The sequence below is a fragment of the Gasterosteus aculeatus genome, chromosome 4 (assembly GCF_964276395.1).
Source record: "Gasterosteus aculeatus chromosome 4, fGasAcu3.hap1.1, whole genome shotgun sequence".
Lineage (NCBI taxonomy): Eukaryota > Metazoa > Chordata > Actinopteri > Perciformes > Gasterosteidae > Gasterosteus > Gasterosteus aculeatus.
Window position 1 is genome coordinate 25,261,012 of NC_135691.1, and position 24,109 is coordinate 25,285,120.

At 43.6% G+C, this 24,109-nt stretch overlaps 1 long non-coding RNA gene and 2 other non-coding genes across 5 annotated transcripts; all 3 read right to left on the reverse strand.

The window, feature by feature from the left end:
* Positions 1–1,169: 1,169 nt before the first annotated feature.
* Positions 1,170–2,725, reverse strand: LOC120818256 (uncharacterized). The gene is made up of 4 exons (XR_013467426.1): positions 2,533–2,725; positions 2,181–2,281; positions 1,847–2,034; positions 1,170–1,748 (listed from the first exon to the last, which is right to left on the reverse strand). It is a non-coding gene; the product is annotated as an uncharacterized LOC120818256 (transcript).
* A 4,345-nt stretch (positions 2,726–7,070) lies between these two features.
* LOC144406228 (uncharacterized) lies at positions 7,071–9,494 on the reverse strand. 2 transcript variants are annotated; one of them, XR_013467427.1, is made up of 5 exons: positions 9,391–9,494; positions 9,263–9,311; positions 8,043–8,143; positions 7,734–7,921; positions 7,071–7,645 (listed from the first exon to the last, which is right to left on the reverse strand). It is a non-coding gene; the product is annotated as an uncharacterized LOC144406228 (long non-coding RNA). The 2 variants fall into 2 exon arrangements; XR_013467428.1 differs by lacking the exons at positions 9,263–9,311; positions 9,391–9,494 and adding an exon at positions 8,582–8,744.
* Positions 9,495–17,591: 8,097 nt separating this feature from the next.
* LOC120818255 (uncharacterized) lies at positions 17,592–19,741 on the reverse strand. 2 transcript variants are annotated; one of them, XR_005712108.2, is made up of 4 exons: positions 19,623–19,741; positions 18,568–18,668; positions 18,261–18,448; positions 17,592–18,172 (listed from the first exon to the last, which is right to left on the reverse strand). It is a non-coding gene; the product is annotated as an uncharacterized LOC120818255 (transcript). The 2 variants fall into 2 exon arrangements; XR_013467324.1 differs by having other exon boundaries at positions 19,090–19,703.
* Positions 19,742–24,109: the final 4,368 nt, after the last annotated feature.

The following is a 24,109-nucleotide window of genomic DNA, read 5'->3' on the forward strand; positions in this document are numbered from 1 at the left end:
AGTACTCAGGTGTCGTGGCAAAGGTGTTTCCCTGCATTTCAGCCGGTTCATGAGAGGTTGTAGCAGGAAATACTCTTTAAATTAATTAAATAAATGACAAATGATTTGAATTATTTCAGTTTAGGTCGTTAAATCTTTAGAAGTCCGAAAGCGAAGACAGTACAAAGAATCCTGCATACACCCATAATAGGAACTAAATTAGCAAAAGGTCGTAATTAGATGGGTTGTTTTTCTTTTATCATCTTTTATCGATCAATACTGTATGTCTAAGAATCAACCAATCCTCAAGAATACTTTTACAATCAAAAGACATGTCTCATGAAGAAATTGCCTGTCCTATTTATTGTCTTGTAATGAGGATCACTGACATTGTGTCTGCATGTCAGAGGTGACAAAAAAGGAGCAGATGTTGGTAAAAGGCTTTTTTCCTGCTCCACCTCTCTTTTCGTCAAGTCAAGACATTATTTGATTCATGGATTGATTTAATACGACGAGCTGCTGCCCCCAGAGAATAAAAGCTGTTCAAAAGCGTATAGGCAAGATTTGTTTTGTGCAAACGTGTTCGGATCACTGAAGGTGTATGTTTTTGTTCATGTCAAAGCATTGCTATGTGTTTCCAGCATGGCAGCACGTTCTCTACAGTGTTTGTTCTTTTAATGGAGGCAACTGGCCAATAACCGATAAGATTCCAATGATTAAAAAAAACTATAATATAAGCTTTTTTAAGCTTCAGGAATAGCATGCGGTGGCCCTTTTTTATAAATCAACCAACAGTAAACTTTTATCATAAATATGAATTACTACTAAGAAACATGCTTTGCTCAATGTGATTTTTTCCCACAACCTTGATAATGTATTTTTTGTCTATCAACAACTTCCAGGGAACATGTGTCAGAAAGTGTTTTTGATGGCTCATGGCTTTCTGTGCACCTTGGTAAGTATTTTGTCAGTAATCTGTAGACTCCTTTCTATTTGTTTAATGAGTCATACCCTTAAATATCAATACAATTTCCATTGCAAACTGATGCTTTATCATACAGACTGTAAAAAAATGAAGAGACCTGAAGAAGATGGATTCCTCAAGCAGAACCGTAGCTTTGTTCAACAGCTCTTTCAAAATCCCTCACCCCACTGTCCTTTGAAAAATCAAGTTACCACAGGAAGCAGTCAATGGTTACATACAGTTTATTAAAACAGACATAGGGATAAATGTCAAATAAAGTATAAAAATATACAATAGCCATATATTTTCAATTTAGGTGCGTTCAACAAGTTTGTGCATATTTGGTGAACCGGCAGAAGCCTCACAGAAAGTAAATTGTTTAGGATGAATCCAGAAATGAGGATTAAAAATAAAAAACTGATCTGTTGTCTAAAATTGAAATAACTCGTTAATCAAAAATATGAATTAAGAATGATCTTCAAACTTCACCAGTGAATGCTTTTAGTATTTCAGTTTAACTAAACAAACAGGAACTTGAACTGAGCCGAGGTATGTCATTCACAAAACATACCAGACTAATGAGAGGCCACAAAGCTCACTTTAAGATAGTGACTGTCCCTGGATAGGCAGCTGTGGGGGGGTAAGCAGCCATTATTACTGGAGCCGGCTGCAATTGCAAAACGCTCGGTTGCTGCACAGTGACGACAGTAGGAGCTTTTCTGCGATGTTTCAACTCACGATGCATCTGACACCAGGAGCACCATCCGCAGAAACAGGAGACGGCAAGGTCGCTACAGATAGATCCCTGCAGAAAACCAAGGAAAAACTAATGTAAAGCTGAAGCTTTAAAGCAACTTTGCTTGACTTTTATTAAACTTTTTGTTTAATTATCATACATCATACCTTGATGTTGTATCGGTTTCGCATGGCAGCCCTTAGAGACAGGGCTGCAGGAGGAACACACAGTGGTATCCGAGTGACCACAAATACGGTCGCGCTGCACACGTCACACAGTGGGAGAAAACGACTCTCTCCAAATCGTACCGAAACCGTGGAGGCGAGGCATGGGCAGCACCAGAAGCCATAGCAACCTAAAACGCACACACCGTAGATACGACAATTGAGTGGTAGAAACTGTAAGGGGAGCTACTAAAGAAGGCTTTGTGGTACGTGTGAGACACAGGGCTTTCAATGCAAACATAATACTAATTGTCAAATTTTGTGTATTGTCTCTTACAGGTATTTGCCTCCTCAAAGCAATCACAGAAGTCAGTGTTCCAGTCTTCCAAGGGTTGTGTTGACATTTTTCCGGAGAAAACCAGGCGGTAAACGGAGAACCTAAAACCCACCAAAAAAAATACAAGTCAATTTTTATATATTATTTGTTATATTCCCAAGCACGGTAGTTCCACACTGACACGAATATGGCGCGAATATATCCGTGTGGCGCTCGCAGCTTTGGGGCAGAGAAGACTAGAGTGAATACCCCCCTCCCGAAGTTTAGTGACTAACCCCCCCGAAGTTGCAAACTTTGGGGAAACGCTGCGAACGTATTGAAAACAAATGACAAAACATTAAATGTAACGTACCTCACTGGCTGCACGCGACGAGGAGGTAAACGAGAAGGGTTACAACCGAGAACAACCGAATGAGCACTTTGTCTTAGACGATTAATCCTTTGACGGAGTTAAAACGCTACTTTACGTTTCACGTGAGTCTTGGCCTTTGTAACACTCAAAGATCTTCCCGCGAAACGTATTCGTAAACATAGTTCCTACTTAGTGCGAGTTAAACAAATAATGCATATTCCTGAGAACAAGTTGCACAATAACCAATAAATAAACAAGTGCATTAAAATATTACACAAAGTGACATACATTTTATTTATTACATTACATGTAATTTAGCTGGTGCTTTTATCCAAAGGGACTTACAATAAGTGCATTCAACCATAGGGATACAAACTCAGAAGAGCAAGAAACAAGAAAGTGCAATTTCCTAAATAAGCCAATTTACAATTTGCTATAGATAAGTGCCGTTATAAGAACAATTTCAGTGCTACAATTTGTTTCTTTTAGTCAAGTTAGAGTCTGAAGAGGTGTGTCTTTAGTTTGCGGCAGAAGATGTGAAGGCTCTGCGGTTCTGGGGCCTCATTTATAAAACCTTGCGGACAGTGCTGTAGTGGTAAAATTAGAGGTGGGTAAACTCTGAATTTTGTGATCATACAGACCTCGACGCGATGCGAAGCGACGCGATGCGAAGCGTCGCGACTCTGTAAGGCTGTCCTGGCTATATTGCATTATGTTAAATTTAAGAAAACAGTAAAGAAAAGTATGTCAAAACAACACAACAACACAATTGCAGATTAAGAACTATCTACATACGGAGTCTCCTTTTTACAGTAGTGCCCAGAGGGCCTCCTTGTCCTCCACGTCAGGTCCTCCCTTGCACAGAGGAGCCATGAACCCCAGAACACGTGTTCTGGGGTTGATGGCTCCTCTGTGCTTCTCCTCTCTCTATTGGACCTGGTGTTTCTCCTCTCCCTGTGCTCTCTGCATCATTGCCTGTCCTCTCACTGCCTGAAAAAATATGTTGAATTTAAGAGTTAACCAGTTAAGCAGCCTGTCAATTACACTGACAACATAAGTTAAAGGAACACTCATGTACTACCTATGTCATCATAAATAGCCTATACAGCAGGGTTTTTTTCACATTGAGAACTGACTTGTTTTCTAATCTACGCGTCACCAGGCGTTTTTCTTGTCCTTTTACTGACCAGCGAACACAGAGCGCTGACATAAAACCGGTCCGTGAGGTAAAAAAGTTGGGGACCACTGGGCTGATCCACCTGGATCCTGATTGGTCGCTGCTGCAGCCGCAAGGCACTGATTGGATGCTCACAGACCGTAATACAGCGCAGATGAACATGATTCAGACTACGGCGTTTATATGTTCAACAATAGGAAACGTAGTCTTAGCTGTTTTAAAATGACACCAAGTTTATTTCGGATTACAGTATTCCAACGGAAGAATACAAGGCGCAGGGAACTTTGAGGTGCGTAGACGCTATTTATAGGTGCGTAAACGCTATTTCCAAAATTCCAGAGGTGCGTAAACGGCGTTTACGTGCGTTTACCCTCCACTACAGCCCTGGTTGTGTCCTTGGGCAAGACACTTAACCCAACATTGCTCCTGTAGCTGTGACTACAGTGTGTGAATGTTAGTTACTGATGGGCAGGTGGCTCTGTGTATGGTTCTTCTCCTGTCATCAGTGTATGAATGGGTGTGAATGGGTGAATGATGTCATGTAGTGTTAAAGCGCTTTGAGTGGTCAGAAGACTAGAAAAGCGATATACAAGTACAGTCCATTTAGCATTTACCCTGCGATAATCCACACAGAACCTTATCGAGCCATCCTTCTTGGGGACAAGAAAGATGGGGCTGCACCAGGCGCTGTTGGACTCCTCTATTACCCCCATCTCCAGCATAGCGGCCAATTCTCGCTGAACCATTTTCCTTTTGTGTTCGGGGAACCTGTAGGGCCGTGTCCTCACGCCCGAGGGACGTCTCAATGTGATGTACTATGAGATCCGTGGGACCTGGCAGAGAGAACACATCATTAAATTGGTCTTGCAACCGGGCTATGTCCGCTTGCTAGGCTGCAGAGAGATGGCCGTCTGACGGGAGCCGGGTCGGATCGGTGGACTTTGGGACCTCTGGCCCCAACTCCTCTCTCTCCGCTACTGCAGACACCAGGGACACGGACTCCGCCTCCCTCCATGCTTTAAGGAGGTTGAGGTGGTAGATCTGTGTAGCTTTCCCTCTGTCAGATCGCACCACCTCGTAGTCGACGTCCCCTACCCGCCGTGTGACCACAAAGGGCCCTTGCCACTTGGCGAGTAGTTTTGAGCTAGAAGAAGGAAGTAATACAAGCACTTTTTCTCCCGCTGTGAATTGTCTCAGCTTGGCCCCTCTGTTGTACAGCCGTTGTTGACGCTCCTGGGCCTGGAGCAAATTCTCACGTGACAACTCACCCAGTGTGTGGAGTTTGGCTTGCAGGTCCAGGGCGTACTGAATCTCGTTCTTACCGGGGCTCGGATCCTCCTCCCAGTGTTCCTTAAGCAGGTCGAGCACCCCTCGTGGTCTCCTGCCAAACAGCAGCTCGAAGGGAGAAAATCCCGTGGAGGCCTGGGGAACCTCCCGTAATGCAAACAGAGGATCAAGCCATTTATCCCAATTACGTCCATCGTCGTGAATGAACTTACGAATCATGGATTTTAACGTCCTTTTCAGCCGTTCAAACAGTCAGTCAGTCTTGGGATGGTACACACTGGTCCGAACAGACTTATCCCCCAGTACTTCGTACAGTTCCCGCAGGGCAGCCTCTGGTGGATCATAGACTACGTGCAGCCCGAATCCACCATCGCCTGATGTGTACCCCCCTGGATCCTTACCGGAACGCAGCACCGTCGCTTAAAGGAGCTGTGCGCAGGATTTAGCACACAACTCCTGCTTCTCGCTTATATTATTATTTATACATGACGCTTTTTTATTGCAGATTGCAAATCAATTTCTGTAAAATAACGCTTTAATTCGATACACAGATTGTGTTTTTATAGCCTATTTCAGTATATTCAAGATAAGAGTCTCGTAAGCTTTATCATATTCATCTACAATCTAACTAACATTTCAAAGGATGCTTTTTTTGACGTGCTTAAATTAAATCGTCAAAAACCACTGCTTGTTACCTTTTAAATCACTTTTACAGAATGTCAGACCCAACTATCTTTAACACGCCGAGGACGGTATACGGACGGCTTCTTTTGATGACTATTACGTGTGTTAAGTTGTTCTATTTGAAAAAAAGAAAAGGCCAGGTGGTGGACATGTTGTCCCAAAATGTTTTGTTTGTTGAATACAGTGATTAGAATTTCATTTGTCATTAAATTGATCAATTAAAGACTATATTGATGAAGCATCTCCCCACAGATACCAGCAAAAAGACAAAGGAGGGTGTTTCCCAGAATTCCAGTTCTGATGACATGAATGAAAAAGTCAACAGTAGAAAAAACAGAGTGGTGTTGTGTGTGTGTGTGTACTATGTTGGACATTTGCGGTCTTACAAACACAAAACCCGGCTGGTTCTGTCCAGCGAAGGCACACTGGGTAGCTGCTGCTGCACAAAGGACTTTTATCTTGAATATTAATCCATCAATACTGCATGTCTAAAAAGGAATACATCCTCAAGAATACTTTTACAATTATGAATAAAAAAATAAAAAGATAATGTCCCACAAAAAAAATGCCTGTGCTATTTATTGTCTTGTAATGAGGAACAATGACAAGTGTCTGCATGGTGACAAAAGGAGCAGATGTTGGTAAAAGGCTTTGCTCCACCTCTTTGTCAAGTCAGACATTATTTAATTCATGGATTGATTTAATACGACGAGCTCGTCAGATTTCAAAATCAAAAAGCCAAGGGGGTAAAACGCAGACTCAAAATAAAAAATAAAAAGCCACATGGCTTAAATACACTGGGAAGGTGCAGGTGATTGCACTACGGTGGAAACAATCATGACACGGCAGACAATCACAGGGGATTCTCTACAATGTTTGTTCTTTTAATGGAGGTAACCGGCCAATAACCGATGAGATTCCAATGATTAAAAAAAACTATAACATCATTTTTTTTAAGCTTCAGGAATAGCATGCGTACAGAAAATTGTTGAGAAATCAACCAACAGTAAACTTTTATCATAAATATTAACTACTACTAAGAACCTAACCTTGATAATGTATTTCTTGTCTGTCAACAACTTCCAGGGAACATGTGTCAGAAAGTGTTTTTGACACTCGTGGCTTTATGTGCAAGTATTTCCTCTGTAATAAGAACCTGTAGACTCCTTTCTATTTTTTAATGAGTCATACCCTTTAATATCCATTTAAATTTCCATTGCAAACCGGTGCTTTATCATACAGACTAAAAAAAAGAAATGGAGACCCGAAGAAGATTCCTCAAGCAGAACCGTAGCTTTGTTCAGCTCTTTCAAAATCCCTCAACCCACTCCCAGGAACCAGGTTCCTCACTTACGTGTCCTTTGAAAAATCAAGTTACCACTGGAAGCAGTTAATGGTTAATAGTTTATTAAAACAGATACATGGATAAATGTCAAATATACAATAAAAATATACACTAGCCATATATTGCCAATTTAGGTGCGTTCAAGTTTGTGCATATTTGGTGAACCGGCAGAAGCCTCACAGAAAGTAAATTGTTTAGGATGAATCCAGGAATGAGGATTTAAAATGAAAAAACGATCTTTTGTCTAAAATTGAAATAACTCGTTAATCAAAAACATGAATTAAGAATGATCTTCAAACTTCACCAGTGAATGCTTTTAGTATTTCAGTTTAACTAAACAAACAGGAACTTGAACTGAGCCGAGGTATGTCATTCACAAAACATACCAGACTAATGAGAGGCCACAAAGCTCACTTTAAGATAGTGACTGTCCCTGGATAGGCAGCTGTGGGGGGGTAAGCAGCCATTATTACTTGAGCCGGCTGCATTTGCAAAACGCTCGGTTGCTGCACAGTGACGACAGTAGGAGCTTTTCTGCGATGTTTCAACTCACGATGCATCTGACACCAGGAGCACCATCCGCAGAAACAGGAGACGGCAAGGTCGTTACAGATAGATCCCTGCAGAAAACCAAGGGAAAACTAATGTAAAGCTGAAGCCTTAAAGCAACTTTGTTTGACTTTTATTAAACTTTGTTTATTATCATACCTTGATGTTGTATCGGTTTCGCATGGCAGCCCTTAGAGCCAGGGCTGCAGGAGGAACACACAGTGGTATCCCAGCGACTGTGTACATGGTCACGCTGCACATGTCACACAGTGGGAGAAAGCGACTCTCTCCAAATCGAACCGAAACCGTGGAGGCGAGGCATGGGCAGCACCAGAAGCCATAGCAACCTAAAACGCACACACCGTAGATACGACAATTGAGTGGTAGAAACTGTAAGGGGAGCTGCTAAAGAAGGCTTTCAATCCAAACACAATACAAATTGACAAACTTTTGTGTATTGTCTCTTACAGGTATTTGCCTCCTCAAAGCAATCACAGAAGTCAGTGTTCCAGTCTTCCATGGGTTGTGTTGACATTTTTCCAGAGAAAACCAGGCGGTAAACAATGAACCTATTGACGCACAGAAGTAAAGAGCTGAACAAACACAGAAATATTACAAATAGCTATAACTTATATTATATGTCTTCATTCTAACAAAGTAATACCTTGCGAAATGTAGAAAGAATTAAAATTATCATTATGAAAGACATTTGTAACGTCTGTGTCACTCCCTCCAGGAAATACACGAGACCACGAATCCTCGCTGATGGACATTTCTCTCTCCACACCATCTTCATACACCTTCGTAAACCTTTATATCCACCTAGCCGTCCACATAGGCATCCACCGTCGAACTAAAACGCATTGACATCATACGAACCAGTGTTTCCCCTACCATTATAACAGCCCCCCCCCAGATTTCAAAAGCTCCCCCCCCGAAGTTGTAAACTTTGGGGAAACGCTGCAAACGTATTAAAAACAAATGACAAAACATTAAACGTAACGTACCTCACTGGCTGCACGCGACGAGGAGGGGAACGAGAAGGGTTACAACCGAGAACACCTGAATGAGCACTTTGTCTTGATGATTAATCCTTTGACGGAGTTAAAACGCTACTTTACGCTTCACGTGCGTCTTGGCCTTTGTAACACTAAAAAAATCTTCCCGCGAAACGCATTAGTAAACATAGTCCCTACTTAGTGCAAGTTAAACAAATAATGCATATTCCTGAGAACAAGTTGCACAATAACCAATAAATAAACAAGTGCATCAAAATATTACATGAAGTGACATTTTATTTATTACAGTTAAAGTCTGTATCTAATGTTGTTAGCAACACTCTTTGCAGTGCCAAAACGATTTCATCAATTATATTTATTATTATTTATACATGCAGCTTTTTTTATTGCAAATAAAAATCAATTTCTTAAAAAAAAAAAAAACGCTTCAATACACAGATTGTGTTTTTATAGCCTATTTCAGTACATTCAAGATGATAGGAGTCTCGTAATCTTTATCATATTCAATAACGATCTAACTTACATTTGAAAAGGATGCTTTTTTTGTGACGAGCTTAAAATAAATTGTCAAAAACAGCTGCTTGGTACCTTTAAATCACTTTTACAGAATATCAAACTCAACTCTATCTTTACTGGTAGAATAAAAGATGTCTTATGTTACGATCTTACCTGATGGAAGTGGACACTTCTGAAGCCGTAAATGAATAATGGATACTTCCTGGAGTGGAATCATGCGTTTGTTAGACAACTCAACTTTATTGGAGCAGAAGAAAATGAAACTACGCCAAATGTTTTACCTGTGCGAGATGAGCTCAACACCTTCTTGGCCACTCCGAAGCTAAAAATAACGTCATTTCAGGGATTGGGAGTTGGGTCGTTTGGTTGTTTGAACAATGGCAATGCTGCAAAACCTGAATCAACAAATGAAATGAAAACCACACGACAAGGACTGTACACGGACGGCTTCTTTTGATGACTATTACGTGTTAACTTGTTCTATTTGAAAAAAGAAAAGGCCAAGCGGTGGACATGCTCCCAAAAGGTTTTGTTTGTTGAATACAGAGTTATTAGAATTACATTTGTCATTAAATTGATCAATTAAAGACTATATTGATGAAGCATCTCCCCACAGATACCAGCAAAAAGACAAAGGAGGGTGTTTCCCAGAATTCCAGTTCTGATGACATGAATGAAAAAGTCAACAGTAGAAAAAACAGAGGGGTGTTGTGTGTGTGTATGTACTATGTTGGACATTTGCGGTCTTACAAACACAAAACCCGGCTGGTTCTGTCCAGCGAAGGCACACTGGGTAGCTGCTGCTGCACAAAGGATTTTTATCTTGAATATTAATCCATCAATACTGCATGTCTAAAAAGATATACATCATCAAGAATACTATTACAATTATGAATTAAAAAATAAAAAGATATGTCACACAAAAATGCCTGTGCTATTTATTGTCTTGTAATGAGGAACACTGACAAGTGTCTGCATGTCAGAGGCGACAAAAGGAGCAGATGTTGGTAAAACCACACAGATACCAGCAAAAAGACAAAGGAGGGTGTTTCCCAGAATTCCAGTTCTGATGACATGACAAAAAGTCAACAGTAGGAAAAACATCCATCAAACTGAGAGGGGTGTTGTGTGTGTGTGTGCATGTACTATGTTGGAGATCCAGATAACGCTCAGAATGTGGTGATAACTACACAAGACTTCACAAAGAACACAGAGGGATAAGGGGTGTATATATATATATATATATATATATATTTTTTTTTTTTACACACATACACAGACCAGCTTGATGGGGAACCAGACACAGGTGTGTATGGATGAGCGGGCGTGCACAACACAGACACACAATGGAACAAACCAACACAAAACGGGACAGACCAACTAGACAGTAAACAGGGGGGAGTTTGGGGACGAGATATTGAAGCCCTTAGTACTCCGGGGAAGGGGAGTGCTGGATGGTGACAGAACCCCCTGCTCCACGGGCGGCTCCAGAAGCCCAAGACCGACCTCTACGAGGCAGCCTACCACGTGGGCGTGGGCCAGGACACTCTGGATGGACCAGATGAAAGTCAGCCATGAGGGAAGGGTCAAGAATGTCCGAGGCTGGAACCCAGGCCCTCTCCTCCGGCCCATAACTTCCCAGTCCACGAGGTATTTAAGGCCAGTCCGGCGACGACAGGAGTCCAGCAGAGATCTGACCGTATATGCCACACCATCATCCAGAAGCAAAGGGGGTGGTGGTGCCGACTGAGCTTCAGGGCCTGACTTGCCATCCTGGGTTCTGACAACAGGTTTGAGCAAGGAGACATGGAAAGTTGGATTTATCTTGTAATGAGAGGGCAACTGTACCCAATAAGACATGGGAACAGGGCTGGTTGGAAATCCAGGACGCACTGGAACGGCGTGAGCTTTGTCGCAGAACTGGGCAGGGAATTCTGGGCATATGCTGCCCATGGCAAAAACCTGCTCCATTCCCCCTGTTGCTGAGAGCAGTAGGTGTGAAGGAACCGGCCAATCTCCTGGTTCAGACTCTGTTGCTCTGTGGATAATAACCTGATGACAGATTAATTTGCACGTTTAGCAGTGTGAAAAACGATGACTATACTTTTGAGGTAAACTGGACCCCTCTGTCCGACACAATCTCTTCAGGTAGGCCGAAAGTCCGAAACACATGGTGGAATAGAGACTCCGCGGTCTCCATGGCAGAAGGCAGCTTCTTGAGGGATCAGACGGCATGCTTTGGAAAACTTATCCACTGAAACCAAAATAGTGGTAAAACCTTGGGAACAGGGAAGGTCAGTGATAAAATCCACAGCCATGTGGGACCAGGGTCTGTTAGGTATGGGGAGGGGTTCCAGAAGGCCTGAGGGTAGTTGACGGGGAGATTTTGTTTGCGGACACACAGCACAAGACCTGACGTACTGTATGACATCACGTCTGGATGACTTGAGCGAATCCACGAGTGAATCCATTGGAGGAGCTGAGCACGGACAGCTGTGGGGACATAGGTCTTGCCACCAGGAGTCCCCTGGGGCGCAGGATCAACTGGCAAGGCTTGTTGAATGTGTTCCAGGACATCCCATCTGTTCAATTCAATTAATTTTATTTTGTATAGCCCATAATCGCAAATTAGCCTCAGAGGGCTTTACAGTCTGTACACATACAACATCCGAAACCCACCATCGGCACAGGAAAAACTCCCCAAAAAAAAACCCTTCCAAGAGGGAAGAAACCTTAGGGAGAACGTCAGAGGAGGGATCCCACTCCCGGGATGGACAGACTACAATGGATGCCATGTGTACAGAATGAACAATGTATAATACATGCAATTCCTATGACAGAAATGATTCAAGTAATTGTGAGTAGTAAGCCAGGCGCACAGCAGGACCACTGCAGGGGCAACCACCATCAGATAGAGCCACCATCCACAGAAGCCTATGGGGAGGGAGAGCACAGAGACTTTAGGAGAGGGTAATGTTGGTTTACGAGTACAGTAATATGATTAATATCTAAAATAATGATAATGATGATGATGATGATGGCAGCAGCAGGCGTCAGCATGGCCACGGTAGGTGTCAGGACCAGGGTCCCGAAGGAACCACGATCTACGGAGACCTGATAGGGGAGAAAGCACAAAAAAAAAAACTCCCGGAAAGAAGTGGAATTAGTCAGGTGCATTAATAAAACTTGATTTATGGTAGAACGAGAGCGTGAGAGAGGAGCTCGGTGCGTCCTAAGAATTCCCCCGGCATTCTAAGCCTATAGCAGCTTAACTAAGGGCTGGTCCGGGCTAACCTGAGCCAGCCCTAACTATATGCAGAATCAAAAGAGGAAAGTTAAGTTTTACTTTAAAAGAGCTGACCGAATCTGCCCCCCGGACTGAAAGTGGAATCTGGTTCCACAAAAGAGGAGCTTGATAACTGAAGGCTCTGGCCCCCAGCCTACTTTTTAAAACCATAGGAACAACAAGTAACCCAGCATCTATGGAGCGCAGCTGCCTTGTAGGGCAATAAGGTGTTACAAGCTCTTGAAGATACAACGCACTTGCTGGTGAGGCACCGTTGTAGGTGAGGAGAAGTACCTTAAAATCTATTTTTGATTTAACAGGGAGCAAGTGCAGAGAAGTTAATACAGGAGTGACATGATCCCTTTTCTTAGTTCTTGTTAATACACGTCTGATGGGGGCGATGATGTGTTGGATTGGCTCCGGGGTGTTCTGGGAGGAGAAGGAATCATGGAGCCGAGAGAGGGCATCTGCCTTCACATTCTTTGAGCCTGGTCTAAAGGTTAGAGAAAAATTAAACCGAGTAAAAAACAAAGACCAACAAGGTTGGCGTGGATTTAACCGTTGGGCTGACCGTATGTACTCAAGATTAGGGTGGTCCGTTAGCACCAGGAAAGGGTGCCTGGCGCCCTCAAGCCAATGCCGCCATTCGTCAAAGGCAAGTTTGATCGCCAGGAGTTCTCGGTTTCCTACATCGTAATTTCTTTCTGCGGAGGTCAATTTGCGAGAAAAGAAAGCACATGGGTGTAACTTGGCGGGCTTACCATGGCGCTGGGAGAGGATAGCTCACACCCCCGACTCCAATGCATCTACCTCAACAACGAAGGGGAGATCCGAATCCGGATGCTTGAGGCCCCTTTGTGGCCCCTTTTAACAGAGACATTAAGGGTGCGGCAACTGATTGCGAAAAAAACTTCTGTAAAAATTTGCAAAGCCCAGAAAACACTGAAGCTCTTTAACGGTCTGGGGCTCAGGCCAGTTTACCACTGCCTTGACTTTACCCTCATCCATCTGGACCCCCTGGGAGGATATTCTGTACGCCAGAAACTGTACTTCGGTCTTGTGGAACACACTTCTCCAGTTTGACAGACAGACGTTTCCCACGAGCTTGTTGAGGACTTGGCGTACATGCTTGACATGCTCACCCAGATCTGAGGAGTAGACCAGAATGTCATCAATGTACACGATCACACATTTACCAATGTATTCATGGAGAACTTCGTTAACAAAAGCCTGGAACACTGAAGGGCGTTGGCTAATCCAAAAGGCATCACCAGATACTCATAATGGCCTATCGTTGTGTGAAAAGCAGTCTTCCATTTGTCACCGTCCCTGATGCGAATGAGGTTATAGGCGCTGCGAAGATAGAGTTGTGTATATCAGAGCCTCCCGGAGTTGTTCTACTGCTGCAGGCACCAAAGGCAAAGGATAGCGATACTTAGTACAGTAACAGAGTTCAGACCCCGATAGTCTATACATGGCCTGAGACCACCGTTCTGCTTTCCAACAAAAAAGAAACTCGAGGCTGCGGGGGATGTGGACGGGCGGATAAAACCATTGGCGAGAGCCTCCTCCACATAAGTTTCCATAGCTTGGGATTCAGGCAATGATAATGGATAGATCCTACCTCAGGGTGGAGGAGCTCCAGACACCAAATCTATGGCACAGTCCCATGGTCTGTGTGGTGGCAGGTAGGTGGCGCTCCTCTTGCTGAAGACTAAATAGTCTGCCTGTCTGACTAAATAGGAGGCTGCCAGGTCTAAATAGGCTGAGGGGACATCTGGTGTGACAGCGACTGACAGGCTCTCTATGGTGGTTGCTCTGATGGGTGTAGCCAGACAATGGGAAACACATTTGCTACCCCAACGGAGCAGTTCATTAGTAGACCAGGAAATCTGTGGTTCATGATAAGTGAGCCATGGTAACCCTAAAATAACATTGTTCGTTATGTGATCTATAACTAACAGATCATTTCTCAGAGTGAAGAACACCCACAACCAGAGTAACCGGGACTGTAGCCTGGGTAATGAAGCCAGAACCAAGGGGCTGATTGTCAATGGATGTAGTCGGTAGTGGAGGAGAACAGAGTGACGTGGGCAGTTGAAGTTGTTGAACCAGGCGTTGACTTACGAAGTTTCCTGCAGAGTCAGAGTCTATCAAGGCTGAAACGGTTGCCTGACCCATACTCCCAGAGACAGGTAACAGGCATTGTTGCTGAAAAATGTTCAGACAGAGAAGCGTACTCTCTTAGAGGCTGTTCTGATCCAGTCATCAAACGTGGGCAGGTGATCCGAAAGTGTCCAGCTTTACCACAGTAAAAACAAACGCTTCACCCTCCGTCATTCACACTCCTCAAGAAACAATCGGGTCCCCTCCGAGTTGCATCCGTTGAGTTGGGCCGAAAGAGAGACGGGATGTGGAGAGACCCTGGGGCAATGGACATTGCTGCGCCTGGAACTCTTTTCCAGCTGTCGTTCTCTCATGCGGCGGTCCAGTTGAGCAGCCAGGTCGATGAGGTCCTCAAGGGTAGTACCCCACTCCCGATTTACCAGCTCATCCTTAATGATGTCGTTGAGGCCGTGATAGAAGGTTGTCATCAGAGCAGAACCAGAATTCAGGGGGCGTTTAGCCGCTTCCTGCATGTTAAACACGCGTTTTAACTGTTGCATGAACATCACCGTCTGAACAAACGGGGTTCTGTTGATCCCACACTGCTGTGGCCCACTCCAGGGCTCTTCCTGTGAGCCTAGAGATAATAAAAGCCACTTTAGCACGACCTGAGACAAACTGTGTGTTGCTGTTCAAAAACCAAAGAGCACTGGGTTAGAAAGCCTCTACAGGATTCAGGGCTGCCATCATATCGCTGGGGTGCGGTTAGATGGAGTGCAGAGTGCTGAGTGGCTTGTGCCGGGGGGTCTACAGCACCAGAAAACCCAGCTGGAACAGCAGGCGCAAGGGTCTGAGCAGAAAGGTTCATCGCGAGATGTTTGAAATCTTGAAAGACTGCTGCTAAATTGTTGAGGGAGTCCCCGACTTGGCTGAGTCTATGACCTTGCTCAGATTGTACGGCGGCAAGGTGTTCGGTGATCTGTTGCATACTGGGGCCTCTTACTGTATGCTGATCCGGCTCCGACATCCTCAAAGGCAGGAGGAGGCCTGTGACACTCTCCGCCGGGTCTGGCTGAGGCGAAGTCTTCTGTAACGCACCACAGGAGACAGGAGTAGACCCAAGCGCAGAGCGCAGTTTTAATGAGCAACAGTTACACAGGGATTAGGCTAGGTGGTATCCAGTAGACAGCCAGGAGGTCGGAATACAGGAACACGGAGATAGGCGTAGGTACAGACAGGGATCAGGCAGTAGGCAACGAGGTCTGGAACAAAGCAAGGGGTCTTCAACAGGAGTACAAAACAGGCGATCCGGATAACGCTCAGAATGTGGTGATAACTACACAAGACTTTGCAAAGAACACAGAGGGATAAGGGGTATATATACACAGACCAGCTTGATGGGGAACCAGACACAGGTGTGTAGGGATGAGTGGGCGTGCACAACAGACAGACACACAATGGAACAAACCAACACAAAACGGGACAGACCAACTAGACAGTTAACAGGGGGGAGTTTGGGGACCAGATATTGAAGGCCTCAGTACTCCGGGGAAAGGGAGCGCTGGATCGTGACAACTGCATGTCTAAAAATGAACCCATCCTCAAGAATACTTTTACAATTATGAATAAAAAAATCAAAAGACATAATGTCTCACAAAGAAAAAGGCCTATGCTATTTATTGTCTTGTAATGAGGAACACTGACAATGTGTCTGCATGTCAGAGGTGACAAAAGAGGAGCAGATGTTGGTAAAAGGCTTTTTTCCTGCTCCACCTCTTTTCATCAAGTCAGACATTATTTAATTCATGGATTGATTTAATACGAGGAGCTGCTGCCCCCAGAGAATCGAACCTTTTCAAAAGGGTATAGGCAAGATTGTTTTTGCGCAAACGTGTTCGGATCACTGAAGGTGTTTGTTTTTGTTCATGTCAAAGCATTGCTATGTGTTTCCAGCATTGCAGCACGTTCTCTACAGTGTTCGTTCTTTTAATGGAGGCAACCGGCCAACAACCGATAAGATTCCAATGATTCAAAAAAATATAAAATACGTTTTTTTAAGCTTCAGAAATAGCATGCGGTGGCCCTTTTCTACACTGAAAATTGTTGAAAAATCAACCAACAGTAAACTTTTATCATAAATATTAACTATTAACTACTACTAAGAAACAGGATTTGCTCAATGTGCTTTTTTTCCACAACCTTGGTAATGTTTTTCTTTTTCAGTGAGTGAGGGAATTCCTGTCAACAACTTCCAGGGAACATGTGTCAGAAAGTGTTTTTGACACTCATGGCTTTCTGTGCACTTAAGTATTTCCTCGGTAATAACTATCATGAACCGGGTACGTTCCTCTTCTTTTTCCTCTTTCTTGTCATTTGCACACACACACGCACACACCCTCCTTTCACACACACACACACACACTTCATTACACGCGCTCATTTACTCCCAGCTGCTTCTCATTCTCTCATCTCATCACCCTCTTTCCCTCACCTGTTCCCGCTTCCTCTTATAAGACTCTATTTCTAGTCTTCCTCTTCCCTTTGTTCTCCGCCAGAGCATTTACTTTGCACGGTTCGTGTTGAACTAGTACTGTATCCTTGCTAAACCTCTGCTTTACCCAGCCTCCTGCTGACGTGAGCCGTCTGCTGTCTGGTGTGCTCTCTTTCGGCCTGGACCTCGCTATCCTGCTTTCACCGGGGTTCCCGTTGCCGACCCGCATTCTTCTGTTAAACATTGAGAGACCTTTTGCTTGTGAGATTGCCTTGTGGCTACCTGAGTTCTATTTTTGCCTCGGCCAAAAAGATTATTAAAAGAGACTTTACCTTCCTTTGCGTTTGTTATTGTTGTGGTTGTGAAGGAGAGAGAACCCAATCTGTAGACTGCTTTCTATTTGTTTAATGAGTCATACCCTTAAATATCAAAACAATTTCCATTGCAAACTGATGCTTTATCATACCGACTGTGAAAAAAAATGAAGAGACCTGAAGAAGATGGATTCCTCAAGCAGAACTGTAGCTTTGTTCAACAGCTCTGTTAAAATCCCTCACCCTACTGTCCTTTGAAAAATCAAGTTACCACAGGAAGCAGTCAATGGTTACATACAGTTTATTAAAACAGAGACATAGGGATAAATGTCAAATAAAGTATAAAAATATACAATAGCCATATATTGTCAATTTAGGTGCGTTCAACAAGTTTGTGCATATTTGGTGAACCGGCAGAAGCCTCACAGAAAGTAAAATGTTTAGAATGAATCCAGGAATGAGGATTTAAAATAAAAAAACGATCTTTTGTCTAAAATTGAAATAACTCGTTAATCAAAAATATGAATTAAGAATGATCTTCAAACTTCCCCAGTGAATGCTTTTAGTATTTCAGTTTAACTTAACAAACAGGAACTTGAACTGAGCCGAGGTATGTCATTCACAAAACATACCAGACTAATGAGAGGCCACAAAGCTCACTTTAAGATAGTGACTGTCCCTGGATAGGCAGCTGTGGGGGGGTAAGCAGCCATTATTACTGGAGCCGGCTGCAATTGCAAAACGCTCGGTTGCTGCACAGTGACGACAGTAGGAGCTTTTCTGCGATGTTTCAACTCACGATGCATCTGACACCAGGAGCACCATCCGCAGAAACAGGAGACGGCAAGGTCGTTACAGATAGATCCCTGCAGAAAACCAAGGGAAAACTAATGTAAAGCTGAAGCCTTAAAGCAACTTTGTTTGACTTTTATTAAACTTTGTTTATTATCATACCTTGATGTTGTATCGGTTTCGCATGGCAGCCCTTAGAGCCAGGGCTGCAGGAGGAACACACAGTGGTATCCCAGCGACTGTGTACATGGTCACGCTGCACATGTCACACAGTGGGAGAAAGCGACTCTCTCCAAATCGAACCGAAACCGTGGAGGCGAGGCATGGGCAGCACCAGAAGCCATAGCAACCTAAAACGCACACACCGTAGATACGACAATTGAGTGGTAGAAACTGTAAGGGGAGCTGCTAAAGAAGGCTTCAATCCAAACACAATCCAAATTGTCAAATTTTGTGTATTGTCTCTTACAGGTATTTGCCTCCTCAAAGCAATCACAGAAGTCAGTGTTCCAGTCTTCCATGGGTTGTGTTGACATTTTTCAGGAGAAAACCAGGCGGTAAACAATGAACCTATTGACGCACAGAAGTAAAGAGCTGAGCAAATACAGAAATATTACAAATAGCTATAACTTATTTTGTATGTCTTCATTCTAACAAAGTAATACCTTGCGAAATGTAGAAAGAATTAAAATTATCATTATGAAATAAGACATTTGTAACGTCTGTGTCACTCCCTCCAGGAAATACACGAGACCACGAATCCTCATTGATGGACATTTCTCTCTCCACACCATCTTCATACACCTTCGTACACCTTTATATCCAACTAGCCGTCCACATTGGCATCCACCGGCGAAGTAAAACGCATTGACATCATACGAACCAGTGTTTCCCCTACCAGTATAACAGCCCCCCCCCCCGAAGTTGTAAACTTTGGGAAAACGCTGCAAACGTATTGAAAACAAATGACAAAACATTAAACGGAACGTACCTCACTGGCTGCACGCGACGAGGAGGGGAACGAGAAGGGTTACAACCGAGAACAAGTAGCACAATAAAAAATAAATCAACTGCATCAAAATCAACATTTCATTTTTTACAGTTAAAGTCTGTCTCTAATGTTGTTAGCAACAACACTTTTTGCAAACTATTTCATCAATTATATGTATTATTATTTATATATGCAGTTTTTTTTTATTACAAATGAAAATCAATTTCTTTAAAAAAATGTTCTACATAGTGTCACTAGAATGTAAAATAACACTTTAATTCACCACACAGATTGTGTTTTTATGGCCTATTTCAGTATATTCAAGATTAAAAGAGTCACATAATCTTCATCATATTCATCTACGATCTAACACAGTATGCTCTTAAACTAGTCCAACTGGCGACATTTCAAAAGGATGCTTCTTTTTTTGTGACAAGCTTAAAATAAATTGTCAAAAACAGCTGCTTATTACCTTTAAATTACTTTTACAGGATTATTACAGAATGTCATTTTACAGAATGTTACGGTCTTACCTGATGGTTGTGGATGTTACAGGCACCAGGATTGGTACCAAGTAGGCAGATGATGATGATGATTCTTTGGACCGGACACACAAATGACACACAGCTCATACACTTCTGTTCATTGTGCCTTGCTCCGCAGAATTTACATTTATTTACCATATTCAAAACGAAGTGCAAAACATGGTAAATCTTACCAGTACAGGAAATGTTCATAGTCACAGTACTCTCGGTGGACGTGATAGTGTGGCGCCATTTCTGCTAGTGCGGCACACTCATATATGTATTTACAGAAATCCACATAGTAGCTAGCTAACTCGTAAAGAGGCTTTGCAATCCAAGAGAAATCCTGAATGTAGGATCGGTAGTAGCTTAGAAAACATGGGATCCTTCTGACATCACCTACTGTCTGTGGTGTGTTGGTTTTGTGAAACAATCGCATTCGAAAGGCCAAAGGGAATACACACCCATTCGTAGAGTCCCCAAGGCGTGATAAATGCTGTCAGATGTCTGGATACTGGGTCAATAAAACCCTGATGGTAGGCGTTTCCCTTGTCCAAGATGCTGAACCATGAATAACCACCAACGCTGTCAGTCAGGTCTTGGATCCTGGGTAGTGGATGACGATCAGGAACCGTCTTTTGGTTTAATAGACGATAATCTATACAGAGGCATAATGTTCCATCTTTTTTTCGAACGCACACCACTGGGGCAGAGTAAGAAGACTTGGATTTAACAATCAATCCCTTTTCCAGAAGGTCCTGGACGTACTCCTTGACTTCCCTGAGTAATGGCTTTGGCACAGAAGAGTATGCTCTCTCAACAGGAATCTCATCTTTGAGATTGATCGACATTTGTAGACTTGGAATACAGCCGATATCATCACCATCTTGTGCAAAAGCTGCTGACTCCTCATATAACATCTTCTTTACTGCCTCTTGCTGTTCCTCTTCTAGGTGGCTGACATCAACTGGTGGGTGCCAGAATGATGGGCTTTCACCGGTAGATTGAACAACAGCACTGTTGATTGTCACATCCTATTTTAAGTGATCCTGTGAGTCGTGGTCAGCAGACTAAGTTTCAACTATTTTAGCAATTGGTTGAATATTACCCAGAGCTGTCTTCTGTGGTATGGCGATGTCATGTTTTGTGTTGTTCCCTAATGGCACGACTAAATATGGTCGCTTCTGTTTTTGGACTTCCAGCAGACCTTCACCAACATCTACTTGTTCTAATGGCACGATGTCTTCATCCGGTTCAAACCATACAAGGCGGTCAGCTGGACCCATGTTGGATGGAACAGCGGAAATGACCATGTCATGTTGGTCTACTCTCAAGCATCCATGCTGTATGCTGAGCTTTGTGGTGGACATGCAGCTTACTACAGCCTCAGCTTTGTCTGTTGGGATTGAGATGGCCCCACTTAACTGGGTAACCAATGTTGGAATGATTTTCTCTGGTTGACTCAATACTAGTTCCTCCGATACATTGAAACCAACCACTGAGTACTCACTAAAAAAGGGACACTGACCAGAAGATTGGGATTCTCATTCCCAGGCAAGTTCACTGTTATCTCAACCCAACCATCAAATGGGATGAGGCATCCGTTCACCGCATACACTTGCAGCTCATCGTCATCTTTCATCAGTTCAGCAATTGGCCGGGTCTCAAGGTGAGGTAGTTGTTTTTCTTTCCAGGACCGGTCAATCATACTGACTTGAGCCCCTGTATCAAGTTTGAGTCCCCCTGCAGCGACCGGCTCCAGTTTCCTTTGTGCTTGGGTTTTTTGAGACAACCCACGGCCCTGTGACCTTCTTCACCACAGTAAAAGTATACAGTTAGACGGGCCCTGCTGCACACACCTAGGACAGCCATTAGTTCTCTCCCTTCTTGGGTTAGTCATTTTCCTCATTGAGCACTGGCACACCTGCTCTGTTTTCTGTGGCTGTATGGGTTGTTTCATTGAGTCAACTACTCTGGTGAGTGCCTCAATTTTGGCTGAGAGTTGTTATATTAGGTCCGTTCCAGCTGCACGTTCGGTGAGCTGTTGCTGAGCACACTCTTCTTGTGTTGCACTGGCACCAAATTGTGCACTGCGAACATTAGTTTGATTTTTTTTTTTTTTTTGGCGGGGTGTTGGGCCTAACCTCCACTGACTCTCACTTACTTCACTTGTTATTCTCACCACATGTCTGAGAATTGTCTCATCTTTCACTTCAGCATCTGAGAGAAGAGGTTTTAGTTCCATGAGGATATAATTGTCAGGAAGCTGCATGGCGGGGAAGGTAGGACTCAGACGCAGAGTTTTCAAAAAAGAAAAGGGACTTTAATCGTCAAAAGATTTTCAAAAGCAAAAGGCCAAGGGGCAAAAACGGAGACAGGAACCAGAACCAGAACAAGACCGTGGACGTGGACATGATCCCCCACTGACTGACTATAACACTCCACCGGTCACTCCCCTTCATACTGCACATGCCACTTTAACTGCAATTCATCACTTTGTCGTCACTCGTCACTTTGTCACTTGTCTGTTACTTGTTCGTTAGTGCACTTTATGCTTAATATTTTTCTTTGTAACTTTTTAATATTTAAAATTTTTAACTTTATTCCCTTGTTTTATACTAACCCATAGCCTTAGCCTTATTCTACTAACCCATTGCATTAGCATTTCATTCTACTTTATTTTATTACTCGTGCACTGTTGTCTTGTCTGTCTACTGTCGCGCACTAACCGCCAAGACAAATTCCTTGTATGTTTGGCATATTTTGGCAAATAAATGTTTCCTGATTCCGGATTCCTGATGGACCGGGACTTGGACTTCCATACATTGAACAATGACGCGACAAGTGACAACAGACACACTTGGCTTAAATACACAAGGGATCATGACAATCATGACAGGACAGACAATCACAGGAGACGATAGGACAAGGCAGGAAGTGACGTGACCCAGGGAGAACAGAAGAAGAAAACTACAAAATTATCTGATGGAGACTACCTTCTCACTTGGTTGAAGAATACTGGGTTTAGACTGGTCACTACTGTCTAGTGCCTCTCGGTCATGCGTAGCAACCTGTGTTGCTGAGGGCTGTGAGGAAACTGACTGTGTATTAAGGGTGATAATACACTGCATATGTTTCTTACTAAGCTCCTCATAGCTTTACAGCATTCTCTGTAGTTCTGTACTGTGCACCGGACACACAAATGACACACTGCTCGTCTGTTCATTGTGCCTCGCTCCGCAGAATTTACATTTATTTACCATATTCAAAACGAAGCGCAAAACATATGGTAAATCTTACCAGTCATAGAAAATATTACAGTACAGGAAATGTTCAGAGCCAAAGTACTCTCAATAGACGTGACGGCGTGGTGCCATTTCGGCTAGTGCGGCACGCCGGACAATGAACTAGACACCCACACAAACACTCATATATGTATTTACAGAAATCCCCATGCTAGCTAGCTAACTGTCAACAGAGCACCTTTACACAAAGAAATCATTCATTACTTATTATTTCCTCACCCTCCTGTGGACCGGACACACAAATGACACACAGCTCATACACGTCTGTTCATTGCGCCTCGCTCCGCAGAACGAGGAAACGTCGCTCACAACGCTGTGGTCGCAACTTCTTTCTCTGCCATAAAGCGTCTTGAAATTCATTCATGGTTCTAAAAGGCTTGCGTGTGTTGCAGAGCAATTCACCGCCAGAACAATAGGTGTGTAACGCATCACAAGAGACAGGAGTGAAACCCAAGCGCAGAGCGCAGCTTTATTGTGGAAGTACAGACAAGGGTTAGGCGTGGTCGAGTCCAGTAGGCGGGCAGAGGGTCGAAAGCCAGGAGAGCGGGGATAAACAGAGGCACCGTCAGGGGGTCAGGCGTGGTCGTATCCGGAGTACAGGTGGGTGGTCGAAAGCCGGGATTACGTGGAGTTAGACAGAAGTACCGTTGAGGATCAGGCAGGCAGGAACGAGGTCTGGGACAAACGAGAGGTCAATAACAGGCAAGAACAGGAGATCGGGAAAACGCTCGGAATGTGATGGAACATGCACAAGACTTCGCAAGGAGCTTTGGGGAGTCACAGGCTTAAGTACAGGGCTGGCTCTGATTAGTGACGAGCCCCAGGTGAGTCGGTGGGCTGATCCCAGATGGCACAAACCATTATGGCTCAAAACAGAGGGGTGACTGAGGTCCCGATCTTCGCACCTCAATATTCCGGGGACGGGGAGCGTCTGCCTGTGACAAGGTGGAGTAACGTTTTTTTGTCAAAGACGACCTAGAGCAGGGCTATTCAACTTCAATACCAAGTGGGCCAAATATGAACATCACTGGGTGCTCGTGGGCCACACCAATTATTTTGGTTAAAAATTGCTATAAATAACTTAGTATAATGTTAATGTATATACTGTATTACACTACATGGAATAAACCAGTAATGCACCCTTTCTTTCACTTTAATGTCATGCAGAAAAAAAAAATCAGACATAGCAGA